Source organism: Formica exsecta, unplaced genomic scaffold (assembly GCF_003651465.1).
Source record: "Formica exsecta isolate Colony F162 unplaced genomic scaffold, ASM365146v1 scaffold270, whole genome shotgun sequence".
NCBI classification, from domain to species: domain Eukaryota; kingdom Metazoa; phylum Arthropoda; class Insecta; order Hymenoptera; family Formicidae; genus Formica; species Formica exsecta.
Window position 1 is genome coordinate 1,136 of NW_021849964.1, and position 6,982 is coordinate 8,117.

The window sequence follows — 6,982 nt, forward strand, 5'->3', positions numbered from 1 at the left end:
GACTGTCATTAGTTACGCCACAGGAACATTTGAAGTTCATAATTTCATCACAGTTACTTTCAAGGTCAATTTTAAGGTTGATAGAGGCACTTTCAGAAAAAACGTTTGATACAAAAGTTCCTTATTTTTTCACGTACGATTCGAATCTGTAATAAAAAGTACTATGTTCCCCTCAAAAAATTCAACTTCCGGTCCGGATGGCGTATTTCCCGTCGGAATCAAAGTTGAAAATATCACCGTTCGATAGAGCATACCCGATTTACTTAAAAAATGTTCGCGATTTTTGATAATTTATTTTCATTTTAAAAGGGGTGTACGGGTGGTCTGGGACACCCTGTATATGACAAATGACAGCGTCCAATAAAATTATTGCGAGAAGAATTTATTTATTTACTCTCTTACTTATGCATAAAATTTCATCATAAGAATATTTCTATTATTATATATCTATTTTATATAAAATATAAAATATTTATTTTGTTTTATCATTTATTTGGTTATGTTCTTATATTCGTAATAGAAATCTTGATTGTTTTGCTCGATTGTACATATTTTTCCATTCCTTAACTTATGAAAGATTACATTATCGAATTTTTTGAATATAGAGAATTATTTCAAAATGTTTCTACATTGCAGTGGAACATGACGTGAAAAATCATCGAAATGCAACGATTTAAATCGCGTTTTATATCTCATGTTGTATATTTATATCGCATACATATTATTCATTTATACATAACTCTAATGCAAAGTAGTCACGTTGCACCGCAACGTGAGAATATTTTGAAGTAATTTTCCTTATTTACAAAATGTTATATAAGGAATATGTAAATAAGATTATAAGACTCTATATAAAACGGAAATATTTTGCGCAGTTTTAGTATATAGTGTAACCAACAAGTTTCACGATTCATTCAAGTGTAAAATTGTCAGAGTTTTAATTTTCGGAAGAAGTGTTTGTATCTTTAATTTAAGCAAAATGTTACATGTGAATCTTGCGAATGTTCTTAATATGTTAATTGTTTTATTCCAAATTTCAAATATTCCACGAACACAAGTAAATGATAAAGAAATCGAATTATATGATACTATAAAGGATATTATACAAAATTCAATGGATGACATATCATTTGCAATGCAGACCGATACTACGTTAGAATTTGAGAATTATTGGGACTCAAATTTATCCGAAGCACAATTTGTCACAGCTGATGAAATAGAAGAACTTGAAGAAAATGATGAAGATGAGGGAGAAGATAGTTGTACATTGAAAGAAGGCGGAATTATAAATAATGACTATAAAAAAAAAGCTGTTGAATTCTGGAAAAATGGAAAAAAGGGTCGCTACGCTTTATTAACAGTACAACATCGCTTTAGAAAAGTAAAGTCCTTGTCCGCAGTTTTATCGATGGGAACTCTCCCTACAAAAAGATGGTACTCATAGAGAAAAACTATTACAAATTTCTGAACATGTCTTGAAAAAATTCGAAGACGCTAACGACCAAAACAGAATTATTCATGATTTAGATTTGCGATGATGGGCGCTAAAAGCAAAAGAAGAAATTAATCTTCTTCATTTTAAAGCAGGAGCAACGTGGATATTAAATTTTAAAAGAAAGCACGGCATAGTGTCAAAAAAAATAACAAAATTTATAAATCGTTCATCAAAGACAAATCAAGAACAATCACAAATTGCATGCCAAGAATTTATAAATTATGTGAAATCATTTATAGATCTCTTTGAAATACAAAATATATATAATGCAGACGAAAGTGTGTTCAATTTAGAAATACATTTAGGAAGAATGTTAACACAAGGTGCTAAAACAGTCGAAACTGTAGTTCAATCACAATCAGCAATTACACACAGCTATACTATTAAGCCTACAATTTCTGCAAGCGGGCAACTGCAATCACCTCTTTACTTGGTTTTGAAAGAGGCCAGTGGAGGTTTTGGACCATGCGTAGAAGAGACTTTGTTTAGGCTTGCAAATATTTTTATTGCAGCGTTAAAATCAGGAAAATTAACCACACAACACATTCAATCTTGGTTTATAAATGTACTTTTACCCGCAACTGGAGCCTTCAGTGTGTTATTGTTAGACTCTTGGAGCGGACATTGTCCCGCGAACCTACAAGAGTTTATGCCATCTATAAAGATAAAGATGTACGGATTTTAACAATACCAAAAAAAACTACAGGAATGATTCAACCCCTTGACGTTTATGGGTTTAGAATATGGAAAAACTTTGTGAGGACATTTAGTGATCGCGTTATGTTGTTAAGTTATGATATCAATTTACATTTGTGAAATAATATCATTACAATCCTAACACATATACAACTGTCCTCTCCACGATTCCATAATTTTTTCAAATATGCCTGGTTTAAAAGTGGTTACCTCGAAGAACGGCCATCACATTTTGAAAGCTCAGTGGATTTTTGTTTCTCCAGAAAAGATATAGAAAAAAGAACCCCGCACTAATCATATGGAAAATCTGTCCCGGTCAAATCAATTGGTTTTTACATATGTTGTAGCTTATGACCTACTGAACAAAAGATGTAATGAGACAGATTTTCCATATGATTAGTGCGGGGTTCTTTCACTCTGTTTCATATGTGGTGCACCTGCTGTAATACGTTGCTCTTGGTGCAAGAAATATTTTTGTATGCATCATTTCTTTGAGGAATATCATGACTGTAAATACTATGATATATAATAATTGATCGTAAGTAAAAGATTTTTATCTAGAAAATTATAATATTTTGTGGCGGTTCGACGAACCACCACAAGGTCGAAACAACCACCCGGTATATGCGCCGACGAACTCCGACGCGCAGGGCGCGCGGAGCTCGCGCGCAGGAACAAAACGAGCCGCAAGAGCTCACCGCGACGCGGCGACCATCGCGAGCCGCTAACAGTGAGTGGGGCTTATAAGGCCGCGCAGTAGGCCCAGACGGCGAGTCGTCGCTCAGCTAACGGAGAGTACATCTCGAAGCAAAGACACATTTTAGCGGAGCAATCCGCCGCCAAGCATTTGTCCACAGGAGACTGACACCGAAGGCAAATAAACAGCGCAGCTTTCCACGGTCCAGACCGCCGCCCAAATCACCGGGCAACGAGCGGACAGCAGGAACCGAGACCCCACAGTCGCCGGAGCCGTTTCCAAAGGAAAAACGCGTAGGTTGGAGCCTACTTCCGTGGAAGCTAATCCCGATCGACTTGGAGCCGCCTCGACTAACGCGTCCCACACGGTTCTTCTTCAAGACGTGGGACATACGCTTGAGGCGCTACACTTCACCCAGGGAAGCCTGGATAGCACCGCCATTATTATCGCCGCTCCCAGCTTCACCAACACGTCCGGTGACACGGGAGACGCAGACGACACCACTGAGCAGAGTGCATCGCGGTGTGGTAGCGTTATAGTTAAATCACTAGACTTTACTGTTTAGTAATAAAATATTTAATTCACGAGTGAGATGTGTACAGATTGATGGTCAATGAACGAACGAATGAATGTTACATAATTTGTCGTATGTTTAATATGTTGTTATGTAAAGTGTTAAATCAATAAATGAAATGTGTGAAAATGGTTACAAATATATTTCATGAAGTTGGTAACAAAAATGATTTTGAATTCAGCCGCAGGAACGCCACCAGGCATCCAGGCAGAGCCACCTTCCGGAGTCGATCAGGCGTCACATCTGACAGCGACTGGGAACCTTCCACGCGCGTTTCCAGCACGCAGACAGATCCGGAAGTCCCGGCACGATCGACAACGACAACCAACGACCTTAAGCCGAGTTCAAGAACATCTAACACTCAACCTAAAGCCTCGTCCACAGGTAGTCGATAACCGCCTAAGATCGCACGGCACGAGCAGTGGGGACCGCTGCAACATACTCGCACCACACCTTCCATCACGTGGAGAGAAAAGAGACAGCGACAAACAGCTCTTGTAAGGGCTCAAACAAAACGGCCCTTCTCAGGGCCACCAAACACAAACGTAGAACATTGTACATTGGCAATTAAATAAATCTAGTCACTCCACTTGCGCGTCGTCAATTCAGAAAACCACTCCTTGCGAACAACAAAATTAGTTGCTGCATGCGAACAGCATTAAAATTTATTATTAATGTTTGTAATAAATATTCTTATATTTACATAATTGAGAACGCTGTCAAAACATAATGTGGTAACTCTTATGAAGAATATCAGTAATCATGGAATTAATACACGTTATTAGCCACATATTCACTATTTTTATTTTGTTTAATTACGATAATTATACACTATCTTTGATGATGTAATCTTTCATAAGTTAAGGAATGGAAAAACATGTTCAATTGCAAAATAATCAAGATTTCTATTACGAATATAAAAACATAACCAAATAAATGATAAAACAAAATAAATATTTTATATTTTATATAAAATAGATATCGAGTAACTCACTGATTTTATTATAAATAAAATGACACCTGTGTATTCGGAATAAATATATATATATAACTTTTTTATTCGTAACTTGGTTTAATTACAAAGTTCCCGCACGTCACTCGCGTCGCGTATCGCGATATCGGATATCTTGACGTGCGCGTGTCTGGAATCGAGTTTCGGTCGCGAGACTCACTTCTCGATCTTATGTATTTCTTTCTGAATTGATCAAAAGATGAAGTATTAATCAAAAATTGGAATATTTCATGCAAGTAGACCAAACAAAAAAATTTTTCATTATACTTACTAATTTTTCATTATACTTACTAATCAATATTATCAACCGATCGATATAAAGTATTAATTGTCTCATCAGAGTTGCGATGCCTGTTTTCTTGATTATGTATTGATTGGACAAATTTCCAAGCTGCCTTGTCGTTATCTAAAATTAAATAATAAATATGTTTAGGTTATATAAATTGCGTATAAAGAGAAAAAGATGTACTTACATAATAATTGATGATACTCTGTGGTTGTCAAATCTGCAATTCCAAAGGCTGATCGTTTATACGAAAATAAATCGTATGTACTTTAGGCTCTGTACAATAACAAATAATGTAATTGAAAAAAAGACAATTATTTACCTTGATTTTCGTCCATTTTGTTATCTTATTAATTTCTATAAAATTCAAAAAATATAATAAATTTTGTTTTTCAGGTTTATTCAAAACGACTCTGGCACTCTGACTTTGACTGTGTTCCGAAATTCACTGCCAGTACTGAAAATTTATAGTTCATGTGTGTCACATGTATTAAGCCCATATCAGACTATGCATTGAGATTGAAATTTGACCAATCAGAACAAGGAAATTTTAGTTCCTTTTATCTTGATTGGTCAAATTTCAATCTTCAATACGCAGTCTGATACGAGCTTTATAAATTTTCAGTACTGGCTGTGAATTTCGGAACACAGCTCTGAAATTTACGCTATAGATGGCGCAGAAGTTCGATAATTCCAACAAAAAAACAAAAAACCATATATCGGATCTTGAAAAAATTGTACGAAAAAATCGATTATTTTACGAAATAAAATCGGATCTTTCGATATATCGGATAATCGGATAAATCCCTAGTGCGTCGAAGAACGTGCAACGTGCAATCGAAACAGTTGGGTGTTGGAAAGGATTATTGTGAAGAATTATTGCAATGGTAAGTACAGTATATATTAGAAAGTATATTTTATAATGTTCTAATATATTAAAACTATTCGCGTATGTAATAAAGTGTAACTTCACCACGTAACATTTTTTATTCAATATCGGCGAAATAGTGATGTTTGATGAGATAAGCACATCGAAACGCGTAATATCGAAATACTAAGGATTCAATGTTTTACATTATAAAAGGGCGATTGCCTTACGATTTTCGGCTCGAGGATTACTTTTATAATAGTTTGATAATGTACACATACAGTTTTTATTTAAATATTATCAATGGCTCATTAAAGAAAGCGAGTGAGATGAAATGAGAACGAATGAGATTTCTATTTTGTTAATTTAATTTTCGAATAAGAATAAACCTTATTCAGATTTACTCAAGGAATTGGATTATTCGTCTTAATCTTTTATCAATATAAGAAAATTATGTCGAAATCGGAAACTTCTAAAAGCAGTATATTTTGCTTATACATTGCATTATGTGCACTCTTTGTTTCTTGTCTTATTCCACATTTCCTTATCTTTCGAGCGAGTGAACGAGCCTCGATGAGACTTATTTTCTTTATTTGGCCTTTTCTTTACGGCGAATAGTGTCTCGAACATGGAAACTTTAACAACACATCGCGTTTGCTTTTTTATCTCTCTTTCGTTAACCGACTAGCATTATCCATGTTTTGTTTGTGTTATTTATATATAGTACATGATTTTTTGCAATTTTTTTTATAGGAAACAATGTCTGGGACACCGGCGGCGACGGCACCGATATCGACGACGGCACCGGCATCGGTCACGACGACGGCACCGGCATCTGTGATAGCGACGGCATCGACGTTGGCCACGATGACGGCACCGGCATCGGTCACGACGGCGACACCAGCATTAGCGGGAATACCGGCGTCGGTCGGTGAGGCGACGGCAATAATAACATTAAGTGTAAGTGTTACATATTTTATATCAAAAATAAATTATTTTTCTGCTAGCAGCATATTAAATTAAAGATAAAATATTTTACATGTACATATTTACATATACATGTCCATTAACGTTTGTTATGTGTTTCTTATATTTATTTTTCATTATAATATATTTATTTTTTATGTTTCAGAAAGAAGAACTTAGCGCGTTGCTCAATAGGACGGTGCAATTGGCGCTAAGAGGACGGGGAGGATGGAGAGGACGCGGGATGCGTGATGGCAGAAGAAGAAGAGGAAGAGGAAGAGGAGGACGAGAAAGAGGAAGACGAGGCGGGAATAGAGGGGGAATAAATATTAACTATTATTCTACTTAAAATGTTAATTAATAAAAGTACTTAATTTTTTTAACACAC

At 35.6% G+C, this 6,982-nt stretch overlaps 1 long non-coding RNA gene across 2 annotated transcripts; it reads right to left on the reverse strand.

Moving 5' to 3' along the window:
- Positions 1-4,765: 4,765 nt before the first annotated feature.
- Positions 4,766-5,266, reverse strand: LOC115237069. 2 transcript variants are annotated; one of them, XR_003884297.1, is made up of 3 exons: positions 5,083-5,266; positions 4,948-4,980; positions 4,766-4,880 (listed from the first exon to the last, which is right to left on the reverse strand). It is a non-coding gene; the product is annotated as an uncharacterized LOC115237069 (long non-coding RNA). The 2 variants fall into 2 exon arrangements; XR_003884296.1 differs by having other exon boundaries at positions 4,948-4,995.
- Positions 5,267-6,982: the final 1,716 nt, after the last annotated feature.